Source organism: Spermophilus citellus, assembly GCF_964194105.1.
Source record: "Spermophilus citellus genome assembly, chromosome: 16".
In the NCBI taxonomy this organism is placed as follows: domain Eukaryota; kingdom Metazoa; phylum Chordata; class Mammalia; order Rodentia; family Sciuridae; genus Spermophilus; species Spermophilus citellus.
The window spans coordinates 25,337,687-25,356,382 of NC_138196.1; positions in this window are offsets into that span (position 1 = coordinate 25,337,687).

Genomic DNA, 18,696 nt, shown 5'->3' on the forward strand with positions numbered 1-18,696 from the left:
CATGGAAAGGGGTTGCCAAGCTTCCAAAAAACTACGAGGTTCCTGAAATCTCAGCACACATTTTTTCACCCAATCTTGATGACACGTTCAGGTAATGATCAGTACCCCAATCCCACTTGGCTCACCAAATTTCGTTCTTCTAGGTTAAACCATTCGTTCGCAGTAACAGTTTTAATTTTCAGGTTTCACTCTGTTTACTCCTATAAGGATACATTTATTTGGATCTCTAAATCAAAGACGGTTTTTGCTAGCTCTTTGAAACTTGACACAATAAAGAAGGTCCACGTTGTATCTCTATGGTTTGTTTCCTATTGATGTAGCTGTAAGCAGAGACTGGCGCAAATCACTTTCATGGAAAAGGGTTGCCAAGCTTCCAAAAAACTACGAGATTCCTGAAATCTCAGCACACATTTTTTCACCCAATCTTGATGACACTTTCAGGTAATGATCAGTACCCCAATCCCACTTGGCTCACCAAATTTCGTTCTTCTAGGTTAAACCGTTCATTAGCTGTAACAGTTTTAATTTTAAGGTTTCACTCTGTTGTCACCCATATGGATACATGTTGTTGGAACTCTAACTCAAACACGGTTTGTGCTAGCTCTTTGAACTTGACACAATAAATAAGTTCCAAGTTCTGTCCCTATGTTTTGTTTCCTATTGATGTAGCCCTAAGCAGAGACTGGCGCATATCACTTTCATGGAAATGGGTTGCCAATCTTCCAAAAAACGACGAGGTTCCTGAAATCTCAGCACACATTTTTTCACCCAATTTTGATGACACTTTCAGGTAATGATCAGTACCCCAGTCACACTTGGCTCACCAAATTTCCTTCTTCTATGTTCAACCATTCGTTGGCAGTAACAGTTTTAATTTTTAGGTTTCAATCTGTTTTCTCCTATATGGATACATGTAGTTGGAACTCTAAATCAAAGATGGTTTGTGCTAGCTCATTGAAATTTGACACAATAAAGTAGTTCCAAGTTCTATCTCCATGTTTTGTTTCTTATTGGTGTAGCCCTAAGCAGAGACAGGCGCAGATCACTTTCATGGAAAGGGGTTGCAAAGATTCCAAAAAACTACGAGTTTCCTGAAATCTCAGCACACATTTTTTCACCCAATCTTGATGACACTTTCAGGTAATGATCAGTACCCCAATCCCACTTGGCTCACCAAATTTCGTTCTTCTAGGTTAAACCGTTCGTTGGCAGTAATTGTTTTAATTTTTAGGTTTCACTCTGTTTTCCCCTATATGGATACATGTAGTTGGGACTCTAAATCAAACACGGTTTGTGCTAGCTCTTTGAAACTTGACACAATAAAGTAGTTCCAAGTTCTATCTCTATGGTTTGTTTCCTATTGATGTAGCCGTAAGCAGAGACTGGCGCAAATCACTTTCATGGAAAGGGGTTGCGAAGCTTCCAAAAAACTAGGAGTTTCCTGAAATCTCAGCACACATTTTTTCACCAAATCTTGATGACACTTTCAGGTAATGATCAGTACCCCATTCCCACTTGGCTCACCAAATTTCGTTCTTCTAATTTAAACCGTTCGTTGGCAGTAACAGTTTTAATTTTTAGGTTTCACTGTTTTCTCCTATATGGATACATGTTGTTGGAACTCAAAATCAAACACGGTTTGTGCTAGCTCTTTGAAACTTGACACAATAAAGTAGTTCCAAGTTCTATCTCTATGGTTTGTTTCCTATTGATGTAGCCCTAAGCAGAAACTGGTGCAAATCACTTTCATGGAAAGGGGTTGCCAAGCTTCCAAAAAACTACGAGTTTCCTGAAATCTCAGCACACATTTTTTCACCCAATCTTGATGACACTTTCAGGTAATGATCAGTACTCCAATCCCATTTGGCTCACCAAATTTCGTTCTTCTAGGTTAAACTATTCGTTGGCAGTAACAGTTTTAATTTTTCGGTTTCACTCTGTTTTCTCCTATATGGATACATGTAGTTGGAACTCTAAATCAAAGACGGTTTGTGCTAGCTCTTTGAAACTTGACACAATTAAGTAGTTCCAAGTTCTATCTCTATGTTTTGTTTCCTATAGGTGTAGCCTTAAGCAGAGACAGGCGCAGATCACTTTCATGGAAAGGGGTTGCCAAGCTTCCAAAAAATTACGAGTTTCCTGAAATCTCAGCACACATTTTTTCCCCCAATCTTGATGACTCCTTCAGGTAATGATCACTACCCCAATCCCACTTAGCTCACCAAATTTTGTTCTTCTAGTTTAAACCGTTCGTTGCCAGTAATACTTTTAATTTTTAGGTTTCACTCTGTTTTCCCCTATATGGATACATGTAGTTGGGACTCTAAATCAAACATTGTTTGTGCTAGCTCTTTGAAACTTGACACAATAAAGTAGTTCCAAGTTCTATCTCTATGGTTTGTTTCCTATTGATGTAGCCATAAGCTGAGACTGGCGCAAATCACTTTCATGGAAAGGGGTTGCCAAGCTTCCAAAAAACTACGAGTTTCCTGAAATCTCAGCACACATTTTTTCACCCAATCTGATGACACTTGCAGGTAATGATCAGTACCCCAATCCCACTTGGCTCACCAAATTTCGTTCTTCTACGTTAAACCGTTCGTTGGCAGTAACAGTTTTAATTTTTAGGTTTCACTCTGTTTACTCCTATAAGGATACATGTAGTTAGAACTCTAAATCAAAGACGGTTTGTGCTAGCTCTTTGAAACTTGACACAATAAAGTAGTTCCAAGTTATATTTCTATGGTTTGTTTCCTATTGATGTATCCCTAAGCAGAGACTGGCGCAAATCACTTTCATGGAAAGGGGTTGCCAAGCTTCCAAAAAACTTCGAGGTTCCTGAAATCTCAGCACACATTTTTTCACCCAATCTTGATGACACGTTCAGGTAATGATCAGTACCCCAATCCCACTTGGCTCACCAAATTTCGTTCTTCTAGGTTAAACCATTCGTTCGCAGTAACAGTTTTAATTTTTAGGTTTCACTCTGTTTACTCCTATAAGGATACATTTATTTGGAACTCTAAATCAAAGACTGTTTTTGATAGCTCTTTGAAAATTGACACAATAAAGAAGGTCCACGTTCTATCTCTATGGTTTGTTTCCTATTGATGTAGCTGTAAGCAGAGACTGGCGCAAATCACTTTCATGGAAAGGGGTTGCCAAGCTTCCAAAAAACTACGAGATTCCTGAAATCTCAGCACACATTTTTTCACCCAATCTTGATGACACTTTCAGGTAATGATCAGTACCCCAATCCCACTCGGCTCACCAAATTTCGTTCTTCTAGGTTAAACCGTTCATTAGCTGTAACAGTTTTAATTTTAAGGTTTCACTCTGTTTTCACCTATATGGATACATGTTGTTGGAACTCTAAATCAAACACGGTTTGTGCTAGCTCTTTGAAACTTGACACAATAAAGTAGTTCCAAGTTCTGTCCCTATGGTTTGTTTCCTATTGATGTAGCCCTAAGCAGAGACTGGCGCATATCACTTTCATGGAAAGGGGTTGCCAATCTTCCAGAAAACGACGAGTTTCCTGAAATCTCAGCACACATTTTTTCACCCAATCTTGATGACACTTTCAGGTAATGATCAGTACCCCAGTCACACTTGGCTCACCAAATTTCCTTCTTCTAGGTTCAACCATTCGTTGGCAGTAACAGTTTTAATTTTTAGGTTTCAATCTGTTTTCTCCTATATGGATACATGTAGTTGGAACTCTAAAACAAAGACGGTTTGTGCTAGCTCTTTGAAACTTGACACAATAAAGTAGTTCCAACTTCTATCTTTATGGCTTGTTTCCTATTGGAGTAGCCCTAAGCAGAGACAGGCGCAGATCACTTTCATGGAAAGGGGTTGCCAAGCTTCCAAAAAACTACGAGTTTCCTGAAATCTCAGCACACATTTTTTCACCCAATCTTGATGACACTTTCAGGTAATGATCAGTACCCCAATATCACTTGGCTCACCAAATTTCGTTCTAGGTTAAACAGTTCGTTTGCAGTAATAGTTTTAATTTTTAGGTTTCACTCTGTTTTCCCCTATATGGATACATGTAGTTGGGACTCTAAATCAAACACGGTTTGTGCTAGCTCTTTGAAACTAGACACAATAAAGTAGTTCCAAGTTCTATCTCTGTGGTTTGTTTCCTATTGATGTAGCCGTAAGCACAGACTGGCGCAAATCACTTTCATGGAAAGGGGTTGCGAAGCTTCCAAAATACTACGAGTTTCCTGAAATCTCAGCACACATTTTTTCACCCAATCTTGATGACACGTTCAGTTAATGATCAGTACCCCAATCCCACTTGGCTCACCAAATTTCGTTCTTCTAGGTTAAACCGTTCGTTGGCAGTAACAGTTTTAATTTTTAGGTTTCACTCTGTTTACTCCTATAAAGATACATTTATTTGGAACTCTAAATCAAAGACGGTTTGTGCTAGCTCTTTGAAACTTGACACAATAAAGTAGTTCCAAGATCTATCTCTATGGTTTGTTTCCTATTGCTGTAGTCCTAAGCAGAGACTGGCGCAAATCACTTTCATGGAAAGGGGTTACCAAACTTGCAAAAACTACGAGTTTCCTGAAATCTCAGCACACATTTTTTTCACCCAATCTTGATGACACTTTCAGGTAATGATCAGTACCCCAATCCCACTGGGCTCACCAAATTTCGTTCTTCTAGGTTAAACCGTTCGTTGGCAGTAACAGTTTTAATTTTTAGGTTTCACTGTTTTCTCCTATATGGATACATGTAGTTGGAACTCAAAATCAAACACGGTTTGTGCTAGCTCTTTGAAACTTGACACAATAAAGTAGTTCCAAGTTCTATCTCTATGGTTTGTTTCCTATTGATGTAGCCCTAAGCAGAAACTGGCGCAAATCACTTTCATGGAAAGGGGTTGCCAAGCTTCCAAAAAACTAGGAGTTTCCTGAAATCCCAGCACATATTTTTTCACCCAATCTTGATGACACTTTCAGGTAATGATCAGTACCCCAGTCACACTTGGCTCACCAAATTTCCTTCTTCTAGGTTAAACCATTCGTTGTCAGTAACAGTTTTAATTTTTAGGTTTCAATCTGTTTTCTCCTATATGGATACATGTATTTGGAACTGTAAATCAAACACGGTTTGTGCTAGCTCTTTGAAATTTGACACAATAAATAGTTCCAACTTCTATCTTTATGGTTTGTTTCCTATTGGTGTAGCCCTAAGCAGAGACAGGCGCAGATCACTTTCATGGAAAGGGGTTGCCAAGCTTCCAAAAAACTACGAATTTCCTGAAATCTCAGCACACCTTTTTCACATAATCTTGATGACACTTTCAGGTAATGATCAGTACCCCAATATCACTTGGCTCACCAAATTTCGTTCTATGTTAAACCGTTCGTTGGCAGTAATAGTTTTAATTTTTAGGTTTCACTCTGTTTTCCCCCATATGGATACATGTAGTTGGGACTCTAAATCAAACACGGTTTGTGCTAGCTCTTTGAAACTTGACACAATAAAGTAGTTCCAAGTTCTATCTCTATGGTTTGTTTCCTATTGATGTAGCCCTAAGCAGAGACTGGCGCAAATCACTTTCATGGAAAGGGGTTGCTATGCTTCCAAAAAACTAGGAGTTTCCTGAAATCTCAGCACACATTTTTTCACCCAATCTTGATGACACTTTCAGGTAAGGATTAGTTCTCCAATATCACTTGGCTCACCAAATTTCGTTCTAGGTTAAACCGTTCGTTGGCAGTAATAGTTTTAATTTTTAGGTTTCACTCTGTTTTCCCCTATATGGATACATGTAGTTGGGACTCTAAATCAAACACGGTTTGTGCTAGCTCTTTGAAACTAGACACAATAAAGTAGTTCCAAGTTCTATCTCTATGGTTTGTTTCCTATGGATGTAGCCGTAAGCAGAGTCTGGCGCAAATCACTTTCATGGAAAGGGGTTGCGAAGCTTCCAAAAAACTACGAGTTTCCTGAAATCTCAGCACACATTTTTTCACCCAATCTTGATGACACGTTCAGGTAATGATCAGTACCCCAATCCCACTTGGCTCACCAAATTTCGTTCTTCTAGGTTAAACCGTTCATTGGCAGTAACAGTTTTAATTTTTAGGTTTCACTCTGTTTACTCCTATAAGGATACATTTATTTGGAACTCTAATTCAAAGACGGTTTGTGCTAGCTCTTTGAAACTTGACACAATAAAGTAGTTCCAAGTTCTATCTCTATGGTTTGTTTCCTATTGCTGTAGTCCTAAGCAGAGACTGGCGCAAATCCCTTTCATGGAAAGGGGTTGCAAATCTTCCAAAAAACTACGAGTTTCCTGAAATCTCAGCACACATTTTTTCACCCAATCTTGATGACACTTTCAGGTAATGATCAGTACCCCAATCTCCCTTGGCTCACCAAATTTCGTTCTTCTAGGTTAAACCGTTCGTTGGCAGTAATAGTTTTAATTTTTAGGTTTCACTCTGTTTTCCCCTATATGGATACATGTAGTTGGGACTCTAAATCAAACACGGTTTGTGCTAGCTCTTTGAAACTTGACACAATAAAGTAGTTCCAAATTCTATCTCTATGGTTTGTTTCCTATTGATGTAGCCCTAAGCAGAGACTGGCGCAAATCACTTTCATGGAAAGGGGTTGCGAAGCTTCCAAAAAACTATGAGTTTCCTGAAATCTCAGCACACATTTTTTCACCCAATCTTGATGACACTTGCAGATAATGATCAGTACCCCAATCCCACTTGGCTCACCAAATTTCGTTCTTCTAATTTAAACCGTTCGTTGGCAGTAACAGTTTTTATTTTTAGGTTTCACTCTGTTTACTCCTATAAGGATACATGTAGTCGGAACTCTAAATCAAACACGGTTTGTGCTAGCTCTTTGAAACTTGACACAATAAAGTAGTTCCAAGTTCTATATCTATGTTTTTTTTTTCCTATTTATGTAGCCCTAAGCAGAGACTGTTGCAAATCACTTTCATGGAAAGGGGTTGCCAAGCTTCCAAAAAACTATGAGTTTCCTGAAATCTCAGCACACATTTTTTCACCCAATCTTGATGACAATTTCAGGTAATGATCAGTACCCCAATCCCACTTGGCTCACCAAATTTCGTTCTAGGTTAAACCGTTCGTTGGCTGTAACAGTTTTAATTTTTAGGTTTCACTCTTTTTTCTCCTATATGGATACATCTAATTGGAACTCAAAATCAAACACGGTTTGTGCTAGCTCCTTGAAACGTGACACAATAAAGTAGTTCCAAGTTCTATCTCTATGGTTTGTTTCCTATTGATGTAGCCCTAAGCAGAAACTGGCGCAAATCACTTTAATGGAAAGGGGTTGCCAAGCTTCCAAAAAACTAGGAGTTTCCTGAAATCTCAGCAAACCTTTTTTCACATAATCTTGATGACACTTTCAGGTAATGATCAGTACCCCAATATCACTTGGCTCACCAAATTTCGTTCTAGGTTAAACCGTTCGTTGGCAGTAATAGTTTTAATTTTTTGGTTTCACTCTGTTTTCCCCTATATGGATACATGTAGTTGGGACTCTAAATCAAACACGGTTTGTGCTAGCTCTTTGAAACTTGACACAATAAAGTAGTTCCAAGTTCTATCTCTATGGTTTGTTTCCTATTGATGTAGCCGTAAGCAGAGACTGGCGCAAATCACTTTCATGGAAAGGGGTTGCTAAGCTTCCAAAAAACTACGAGTTTCCTGAAATCTCAGCACACATTTTTTCACCCAATCTTGATGACACGTTCAGGTAATGATCAGTACCCCAATCCCACTTGGCTCACCAAATTTCGTTCTTCTAGGTTAAACCGTTCATTGGCAGTACCAGTTTTAATTTTTAGGTTTCACTCTGTTTACTCCTATAAGGATACATTTATTTGGAACTCTAATTCAAAGACGGTTTGTGCTAGCTCTTTGAAACTTGACACAATAAAGTAGTTCCAAGTTCTATCTCTATGGTTTGTTTCCTATTGCTGTAGTCCTAAGCAGAGACTGGCGCAAATCCCTTTCATGGAAAGGGGTTGCAAAGCTTCCAAAAAACTACGAGTTTCCTGAAATCTCAGCACACATTTTTTCACCCAATCTTGATGACACGTTCATGTAATGATCAGTACCCCAATCTCACTTGGCTCACCAAATTTCGTTCTTCTAGGTTAAACCGTTCCTTGGCAGTAATAGTTTTAATTTTTAGGTTTCACTCTGTTTTCCCCTATATGGATACATGTAGTTGGGACTCTAAATCAAACACGGTTTGTGCTAGCTCTTTGAAACTTGACACAATAAAGTAGTTCCAAATTCTATCTCTATGGTTTGTTTCCTATTGATGTAGCCCTAAGCAGAGACTGGCGCAAATCACTTTCATGGAAAGGGGTTGCGAAGCTTCCAAAAAACTACGAGTTTCCTGAAATCTCAGCACACATTTTTTCACCCAATCTTGATGACACTTGCAGATAATGATCAGTACCCCAATCCCACTTGGCTCACCAAATTTCGTTCTTCTAATTTAAACCGTTCGTTGGCAGTAACAGTTTTTATTTTTAGGTTTCACTCTATTTACTCCTATAAGGATACATGTAGTCGGAACTCTAAATCAAACACGGTTTGTGCTAGCTCTTTGAAACTTGACACAATAAAGTAGTTCCAAGTTCTATCTCTATGTATTTTTTCCTATTGATGTAGCCCTAAGCAGAGACTGTTGCAAATCACTTTCATGGAAAGGGGTTGCCAAGCTTCCAAAAAACTACGAGTTTCCTGAAATCTCAGCACACATTTTTTCACCCAATCTTGATGGAACTTTCAGGTAATGATCAGTACCCCAATCCCACTTGGCTCAACAAATTTCGTTCTTCTAGGTTAAACCGTTCGTTGGCAGTTACAGTTTTAATTTTTAGGTTTCAATCTGTTTTCTCCTCTATGGATACATGTAGTTGGAACTCTAAATCAAACACGGTGTGTGCTAGCTCTTTGAAACTTGACACAATAAAGAAGTTCCACGTTCTATCTCTATGGTTTGTTTCCTATTGATGTAGTTTTAAGCAGAGACTGGCGCAAATCACTTTCATGGAAAGGGGTTACCAAGCACCCAAAAAACTACGAGTTTCCTGAAATCTCAGCACACATTTTTTCACCCAATCTTGATGACACTTTCAGGTAATGATCAGTACCCCAATCCCACTTGGCTCACCAAATTTCGTTCTTCTAGGTTAAACCGTTCGTTGGCAGTAACAGTTTTAATTTTTCGGTTTCACTGTTTTCTCCTATATGGATACATGTTGTTGGAACTCAAAATCAAACACGGTTTGTGCTAGCTCTTTGAAACTTGACACAATAAAGTAATTCCAAGTTCTATCTCTATGATTTGTTTCCTATTGATGTAGCCCTAAGCAGAAACTGGCACAAATCACTTTCATGGAACGGGGTTGCCAAGCTTCCAAAAACTACGAGTTTCCTGATATCTCAGCACACATTTTTTCACCCAATCTTGATGACACTTTCAGGTAATGATCAGTACCCCAATCCCACTTGGCTCACCAAATTTCGTTCTTCTACGTTAAACTATTCGTTGGCAGTAACAGTTTTAAATTTTAGGTTTCACTCTGTTTTCTCCTATATGGATACATGTAGTTGGAACTCTAAATCAAAGACGGTTTGTGCTAGCTCTTTGAAACTTGACACAATAAAGTAGTTCCAAGTTCTATCTCTATGTTTTGTTTCCTATAGGTGTAGCCTTAAGCAGAGACAGGCGCAGATCACTTTCATGGAAAGGGGTTGCCAAGCTTCCAAAAAATTACGAGTTTCCTGAAATCTCAGCACACATTTTTTCCCCCAATCTTGATGACTCCTTCAGGTAATGATCAGTACCCCAATCCCACTTGGCTCACCAAATTTCGTTCTTCTAGGTTAAACCGTTCGTTGGCAGTAATAGTTTTAATTTTTAGGTTTCACTCTGTTTTCCCCCATATGGATACATGTAGTTGGGACTCTAAATCAAACATTGTTTGTGCTAGCTCTTTGAAACTTGACACAATAAAGTAGTTCCAAGTTCTCTCTCTATGGTTTGTTTCCTATTGATGTAGCCAAAAGCTGATACTGGCGCAAATCACTTTCATGGAAAGGGGTTGCGAAGCTTCCAAAAAACTAGGAGTTTCCAGAAATCTCAGCACACATTTTTTCACCCAATCTTGATGACACTTGCAGGTAATGATCAGTACCCCAATCCCACTTGGCTCACCAAATTTCGTTCTTCTAGGTTAAACCGTTCGTTGGCAGTAACAGTTTTAATTTTTAGGTTTCACTCTGTTTACTCCTATAAGGATACATGTAGTTGGAACTCTAAATCAAAGACGGTTTGTGCTAGCTCTTTGAAACTTGACACAATAAGGAAGGTCCACGTTCTATCTTTATGGTTTGTTTCCTATTGATGTAGCTGTAAGCAGAGACTGGCGCAAATCACTTTCATGGAAAGGGGTTACCAAGCTTCCAAAAAACTACGAGTTTCCTGCAATCTCAGCACACATTTTTTCACCCAATCTTGATGACACGTTCAGGTAATGATCAGTACCCCAATCCCACTGGGCTCACCAAATTTCGTTCTTATAGGTTAAACCATTCGTTGGCAGTAACAGTTTTAATTTTTAGGTTTCACTGTTTACTCCTATATGGATACATGTATTTGGAACTCTAAATCAAACATGGTTTGTGCTAGCTCTTTGAAACTTGACACAATACAGTAGTTCCAAGTTCTATCTCTATGGTTTGTTTCCTATTGATGTAGCCCTAAGCAGAGACTGGCGCAAATCACTTTCATGGAAAGGGGTTGCCAAGCTTCCAAAAAACTACGAGGTTCCTGAAATATCAGCACACATTTTTTCACCCAATCTTTTGACACTTTCAGGTAATGATCAGTACCCCAATCCCACTTGGCTCACCAAATTTCGTTCTTCTACGTTAAACCGTTCCTTGGCAGTAACAGTTTTAATTTTTAGGTTTCACTCCGTTTACTCCTATAAGGATACATTTATTTGGAACTCTAAATCAAAGACGGTTTGTGCTAGCTCTTTGAAACTTGACACAATAAAGTAGTTCCAAGTTCTATCTCTATGGTTTGTTTCCTATTGATGTAGCCCTAAGCAGAGACTGGCGCAAATCACTTTCATGGAAAGGGGTTACCAAGCTTCCAAAAAACTACGATTTTCCTGCAATCTCAGCACACATTTTTTCACCCAATCTTGATGACACGTTCAGGTAATGATCAGTACCCCAATCACACTGGGCTCACCAAATTTCGTTCTTCTAGGTTAAACCATTCGTTGGCAGTAACAGTTTTAATTTTTAGGTTTCACTGTTTTCTCCTATATGGATACATGTATTTGGAACTCTAAATCAAACACGGTTTGTGCTAGCTCTTTGAAACTTGACACAATAAATAGTTCCAACTACTATCTTTATTGTTTGTTTCCTATTGGTGTAGCCCTAAGCAGAGACAGGCGCAGATCACTTTCATGGAAAGGGGTTGCCAAGCTTCCAAAAAACTACGAGTTTCCTGAAATCTCAGCACACATTTTTTCACCCAATCTTGATGACACATTCAGGTAATGATCAGTACCCCAATATCACTTGGCTCACCAAATTTCGTTCTAGGTTAAACCGTTCGTTGGCAGTAACAGTTTTAATTTTAGTTTTCACTCTGTTTTCCCCTATATGGATACATGTAGTTGGGACTCTAAATCAAACACGGTTTGTGCTAGCTCTTTGAAACTTGACAAAATAAAGTAGTTCCAAGTTCTATCTCTATGTATTTTTTCCTATTGATGTAGCCCTAAGCAGAGACTGTTGCAAATCACTTTCATGGAAAGGGGTTGCCAAGCTTCCAAAAAACTACGAGTTTCCTGAAATCTCAGCACACATTTTTTCACCCAATCTTGATGGAACTTTCAGGTAATGATCAGTACCCCAATCCCACTTGGCTCAACAAATTTCGTTCTTCTAGGTTAAACCGTTCGTTGGCAGTTACAGTTTTAATTTTTAGGTTTCAATCTGTTTTCTCCTCTATGGATACATGTAGTTGGAACTCTAAATCAAACACTGTGTGGTAGCTCTTTGAAACTTGACACAATAAAGAAGTTCCACGTTCTATCTCTATGGTTTGTTTCCTATTGATGTAGTTTTAAGCAGAGACTGGCGCAAATCACTTTCATGGAAAGGGGTTACCAAGCACCCAAAAAACTACGAGTTTCCTGAAATCTCAGCACACATTTTTTCACCCAATCTTGATGACACTTTCAGGTAATGATCAGTACCCCAATCCCACTTGGCTCACCAAATTTCGTTCTTCTAGGTTAAACCGTTCGTTGGCAGTAACAGTTTTAATTTTTCGGTTTCACTGTTTTCTCCTATATGGATACATGTTGTTGGAACTCAAAATCAAACACGGTTTGTGCTAGCTCTTTGAAACTTGACACAATAAAGTAATTCCAAGTTCTATCTCTATGATTTGTTTCCTATTGATGTAGCCCTAAGCAGAAACTAGCACAAATCACTTTCATGGAACGGGGTTGCCAAGCTTCCAAAAACTACGAGTTTCCTGATATCTCAGCACACATTTTTTCACCCAATCTTGATGACACTTTCAGGTAATGATCAGTACCCCAATCCCACTTGGCTCACCAAATTTCGTTCTTCTACGTTAAACTATTCGTTGGCAGTAACAGTTTTAAATTTTAGGTTTCACTCTGTTTTCTCCTATATGGATACATGTAGTTGGAACTCTAAATCAAAGACGGTTTGTGCTAGCTCTTTGAAACTTGACACAATAAAGTAGTTCCAAGTTCTATCTCTATGTTTTGTTTCCTATAGGTGTAGCCTTAAGCAGAGACAGGCGCAGATCACTTTCATGGAAAGGGGTTGCCAAGCTTCCAAAAAATTACGAGTTTCCTGAAATCTCAGCACACATTTTTTCCCCCAATCTTGATGACTCCTTCAGGTAATGATCAGTACCCCAATCCCACTTGGCTCACCAAATTTCGTTCTTCTAGGTTAAACCGTTCGTTGGCAGTAATAGTTTTAATTTTTAGGTTTCACTCTGTTTTCCCCCATATGGATACATGTAGTTGGGACTCTAAATCAAACATTGTTTGTGCTAGCTCTTTGAAACTTGACACAATAAAGTAGTTCCAAGTTCTCTCTCTATGGTTTGTTTCCTATTGATATAGCCAAAAGCTGATACTGGCGCAAATCACTTTCATGGAAAGGGGTTGCGAAGCTTCCAAAAAACTAGGAGTTTCCAGAAATCTCAGCACACATTTTTTCACCCAATCTTGATGACACTTGCAGGTAATGATCAGTACCCCAATCCCACTTGGCTCACCAAATTTCGTTCTTCTAGGTTAAACCGTTCGTTGGCAGTAACAGTTTTAATTTTTAGGTTTCACTCTGTTTACTCCTATAAGGATACATGTAGTTGGAACTCTAAATCAAAGACGGTTTGTGCTAGCTCTTTGAAACTTGACACAATAAGGAAGGTCCACGTTCTATCTTTATGGTTTGTTTCCTATTGATGTAGCTGTAAGCAGAGACTGGCGCAAATCACTTTCATGGAAAGGGGTTACCAAGCTTCCAAAAAACTACGAGTTTCCTGCAATCTCAGCACACATTTTTTCACCCAATCTTGATGACACGTTCAGGTAATGATCAGTACCCCAATCCCACTGGGCTCACCAAATTTCGTTCTTATAGGTTAAACCATTCGTTGGCAGTAACAGTTTTAATTTTTAGGTTTCACTGTTTACTCCTATATGGATACATGTATTTGGAACTCTAAATCAAACATGGTTTGTGCTAGCTCTTTGAAACTTGACACAATACAGTAGTTCCAAGTTCTATCTCTATGGTTTGTTTCCTATTGATGTAGCCCTAAGCAGAGACTGGCGCAAATCACTTTCATGGAAAGGGGTTGCCAAGCTTCCAAAAAACTACGAGGTTCCTGAAATCTCAGCACACATTTTTTCACCCAATCTTTTGACACTTTCAGGTAATGATCAGTACCCCAATCCCACTTGGCTCACCAAATTTCGTTCTTCTACGTTAAACCGTTCCTTGGCAGTAACAGTTTTAATTTTTAGGTTTCACTCCGTTTACTCCTATAAGGATACATTTATTTGGAACTCTAAATCAAAGACGGTTTGTGCTAGCTCTTTGAAACTTGACACAATAAAGTAGTTCCAAGTTCTATCTCTATGGTTTGTTTCCTATTGATGTAGCCCTAAGCAGAGACTGGCGCAAATCACTTTCATGGAAAGGGGTTACCAAGCTTCCAAAAAACTACGATTTTCCTGCAATCTCAGCACACATTTTTTCACCCAATCTTGATGACACGTTCAGGTAATGATCAGTACCCCAATCACACTGGGCTCACCAAATTTCGTTCTTCTAGGTTAAACCATTCGTTGGCAGTAACAGTTTTAATTTTTAGGTTTCACTGTTTTCTCCTATATGGATACATGTATTTGGAACTCTAAATCAAACACGGTTTGTGCTAGCTCTTTGAAACTTGACACAATAAATAGTTCCAACTACTATCTTTATTGTTTGTTTCCTATTGGTGTAGCCCTAAGCAGAGACAGGCGCAGATCACTTTCATGGAAAGGGGTTGCCAAGCTTCCAAAAAACTACGAGTTTCCTGAAATCTCAGCACACATTTTTTCACCCAATCTTGATGACACATTCAGGTAATGATCAGTACCCCAATATCACTTGGCTCACCAAATTTCGTTCTAGGTTAAACCGTTCGTTGGCAGTAACAGTTTTAATTTTAGTTTTCACTCTGTTTTCCCCTATATGGATACATGTAGTTGGGACTCTAAATCAAACACGGTTTGTGCTAGCTCTTTGAAACTTGACAAAATAAAGTAGTTCCACGTTCTTTCCCTATGTTTTGTTTCCTATTGATGTAGCCCTAAGCAGAGACTGGCGCATATCACTTTCATGGAAAGGGGTTGCCATGCTTCCAAAAAACGACGAGTTTCCTGAAATCTCAGCACACATTTTTTCACCCAATTTTGATGACACTTTCAGGTAATGATCAGTACCCCAATATCACTTGGCTCACCAAATTTCGTTCTAGGTTAAACCGTTCGTTGGCAGGAATAGTTTTAATTTTTAGGTTTCACTCTGTTTTCCCCTATATGGATACATGTAGTTGGGACTCTAAATCAAACACGGTTTGTGCTAGCTCTTTGAAACTAGACACAATAAAGTAGTTCCAAGTTCTATCTCTATGGTTTGTTTCCTATTGATGCAGCCGTAAGCAGAGACTGGCGCAAATCACTTTCATGGAAAGGGGTTGCGAAGCTTCCAAAAAACTACGACTTTCCTGAAATCTCAGCACACATTTTTTCACCCAATCTTGCTGACACTTTCAGGTAATAAGCAGTACCCCAATCCCACTTGGCTCACCAAATTTCGTTCTTCTAGGTTAAACCGTTCGTTGGCAGTAACAGTTTTAATTTTTAGGTTTCACTCTGTTTACTCCTATAAGGATACATTTATTTGGAACTCTAGATCAAAGACGGTTTGTGGTAGCTCTTTGAAACTTGACACAATAAAGTAGTTCCAAGTTCTATCTCTATGGTTTGTTTCCTATTGCTGTAGTCCTAAGCAGAGGCTGGCGCAAATCACTTTCATGGAAAGGGGTTACCAAGCTTCCAAAAAACTACGAGTTTCCTGAAATCTCAGCACACATTTTTTCACCCAATCTTGATGACACTTTCAGGTAATGATCAGTACCCCAATCCCACTGGGCTCACCAAATTTCGTTCTTCTAGGTTAAACCGTTTGTTGGCAGTAACAGTTTTAATTTTTAGGTTTCACTCTGTTTTCTCCTCTATGGATACATGTAGTTAGAACTCTAAATCAAAGACAGTTTGTGCTAGCTCTTTGAAACTTGACACAATAAAGTTGTTCCAAGTTCTATCTCCATGTTTTGTTTCCTATTGGTGTAGCCCTAAGCAGAGACAGGCGCAGATCACTTTCATGGAAAGGGGTTGCAAAGCTTCCAAAAAACTACGAGTTTCCTGAAATCTCAGCACACATTTTTTCACCCAATCTTGATGACACTTGCAAATAATGATCAGTACCCCAATCCCACTTGGCTCACCAAATTTCGTTCTTCTAGGTTAAACCGTTCGTTGGCAGTAACAGTTTTAATTTTTAGGTTTCACTGTTTTCTCCTATATGGATACATGTTGTTGGAACTCAAAATCAAACACGGTTTGTGCTAGCTCTTTGAAACTTGACACAATAAAGTAGTTCCAAGTTCTATCTCTATGATTTGTTTCCTATTGTTGTAGCCCTAAGTAGAAACTGGCACAAATCACTTTCATGTAAAGGGGTTGCCAAGCTTCCAAAAACTACGAGTTTCCTGAAATCTCAGCACACATTTTTTCACCCAATCTTGATGACACTTTCAGGTAACGATCAGTACCCCAATCCCACTTGGCTCACCAAATTTCGTTCTTCTAGGTTAAACTATTCGTTGGCAGTAACAGTTTTAATTTTTAGGTTTCACTCTGTTTTCTCCTATATGGATACATGTAGTTGGAACTCTAAATCAAAGACGGTTTGTGCTAGCTCTTTGAAACTTGACACAATAAAGTAGTTCCAAGTTCTATCTCTATGTTTTGTTTCCTATTGGTGTAGCCTTAAGCAGAGACAGGCGCAGATCACTTTCATGGAAAGGGGATGCCAAGCTTCCAAAAAATTACGAGTTTCCTGAAATCTCAGCACACATTTTTTCCCCCAATCCTGATGACTCCTTCAGGTAATGATCAGTACCCCAATCCCACTTGGCTCACCAAAATTCGTTCTTCTAGGTTAAACCGTTTGGTGGCAGTAATAGTTTTAATTTTTAGGTTTCACTCTGTTTTCCCCTATATGGATACATGTAGTTGGGACTCTAAATCAAACATTGTTTGTGCTAGCTCTTTGAAACTTGACACAATAAAGTAGTTCCAAGTTCTATCTCTATGGTTTGTTTCCTATTGATGTAGCCATAAGCTGAGACTGGCGCAAATCACTTTCATGGAAAGGGGTAGCGAAGCTTCCAAAAAACTAGGAGTTTCCTGAAATCTCAGCACACATTTTTTCACCCAATCTTGATGACACTTTCAGGTAATGATCAGTACCCCAATCACACTGGGCTCACCAAATTTCGTTCTTCTAGGTTAAACCATTCGTTGGCAGTAACAGTTTTAATTTTTAGGTTTCACTGTTTTCTCCTATATGGATACATGTATTTGGAACTCTAAATCAAACACGGTTTGTGCTAGCTCTTTGAAACTTGACACAATAAATAGTTCCAACTACTATCTTTATGGTTTGTTTCCTATTGGTGTAGCCCTAAGCAGAGACAGGCGCAGATCACTTTCATGGAAAGGGGTTGCCAAGCTTCAAAAAACTACGAGTTTCCTGAAATCACAGCACACATTTTTTCACCCAATCTTGATGACACTTTCAGGTAATGATCAGTACCCCAATATCACTTGGCTCACCAAATTTCGTTCTAGGTTAAACCGTTCGTTGGCAGTAATAGTTTTAATTTTTTGGTTTCACTCTATTTTCCCCTATATGGATACATGTAGTTGGGACTCTAAATCAAACACGGTTTGTGCTAGCTCTTTGAAAATTGACACAATAAAGTAGTTCCAAGTTCTATCTCTATGGTTTGTTTCCTACTGATGTAGCCGTAAGCAGAGACTGGCGCAAATCACTTTCATGGAAAGGGGTTGCTAAGCTTCCAAAGTACTACGAGTTTCCTGAAATCTCAGCACACATTTTTTCACCCAATCTTGATGACACTTTCAGGTAATGATCAGTACCCCAATCCCACTTGGCTCACCAAATTTCGTTCTTCTAGGTTAAACCGTTCGTTGGCAGTAACAGTTTTAATTTTTAGGTTTCACTCTGTTTATTCCTATAAAGATACATTTATTTGGAACTCTAAATCAAAGACGGTTTGTGCTAGCTCTTTGAAACTTGACACAATAAAGTAGTTCCAAGTTCTATCTCTGTGGTTTGTTTCCTATTGATGTAGTCCTAAGCAGAGACTGGCGCAAATCACTTTCATGGAAAGGGGTTACCAAGCTTCCAAAAAACTACGAGTTTCCTGAAATCTCAGCACATATTTTTTCACCCAATCTTGATGACACTTTCAGGTAATGATCAGTACCCCAATCCCACTGGGCTCACCAAATTTCATTCTTCTATGTTAAACCGTTCGTTGGCAGTAACAGTTTTAATTTTTAGGTTTCACTGTTTTCTCCTATATGGATACCTGTAGTTGTAACTCAAAATCAAACACGGTTTGTGCTAGCTCTTTGAAACTTGACACAATAAAGTAGTTCCAAGTTCTATCTCTATGGTTTGATTCCTATTGATGTAGCCCTAAGCAGAAACTGGCGCAAATCACCTTCATGGAAAGGGGTTGCCAAGCTTCCAAAAAACTACGAGTTTCCTGAAATCTCAGCACACATTTTTTCACCCAATCTTGATGACACTTTCAGGTAATGATCACTACCCCAATCCCACTTGGCTTACCAAATTTCATTCTTCTAGGTTAAACCGTTCGTTGGCTGTAACAGTTTTAATTTTTAGGTTTCACTCTGTTTTCTCCTATATGGAT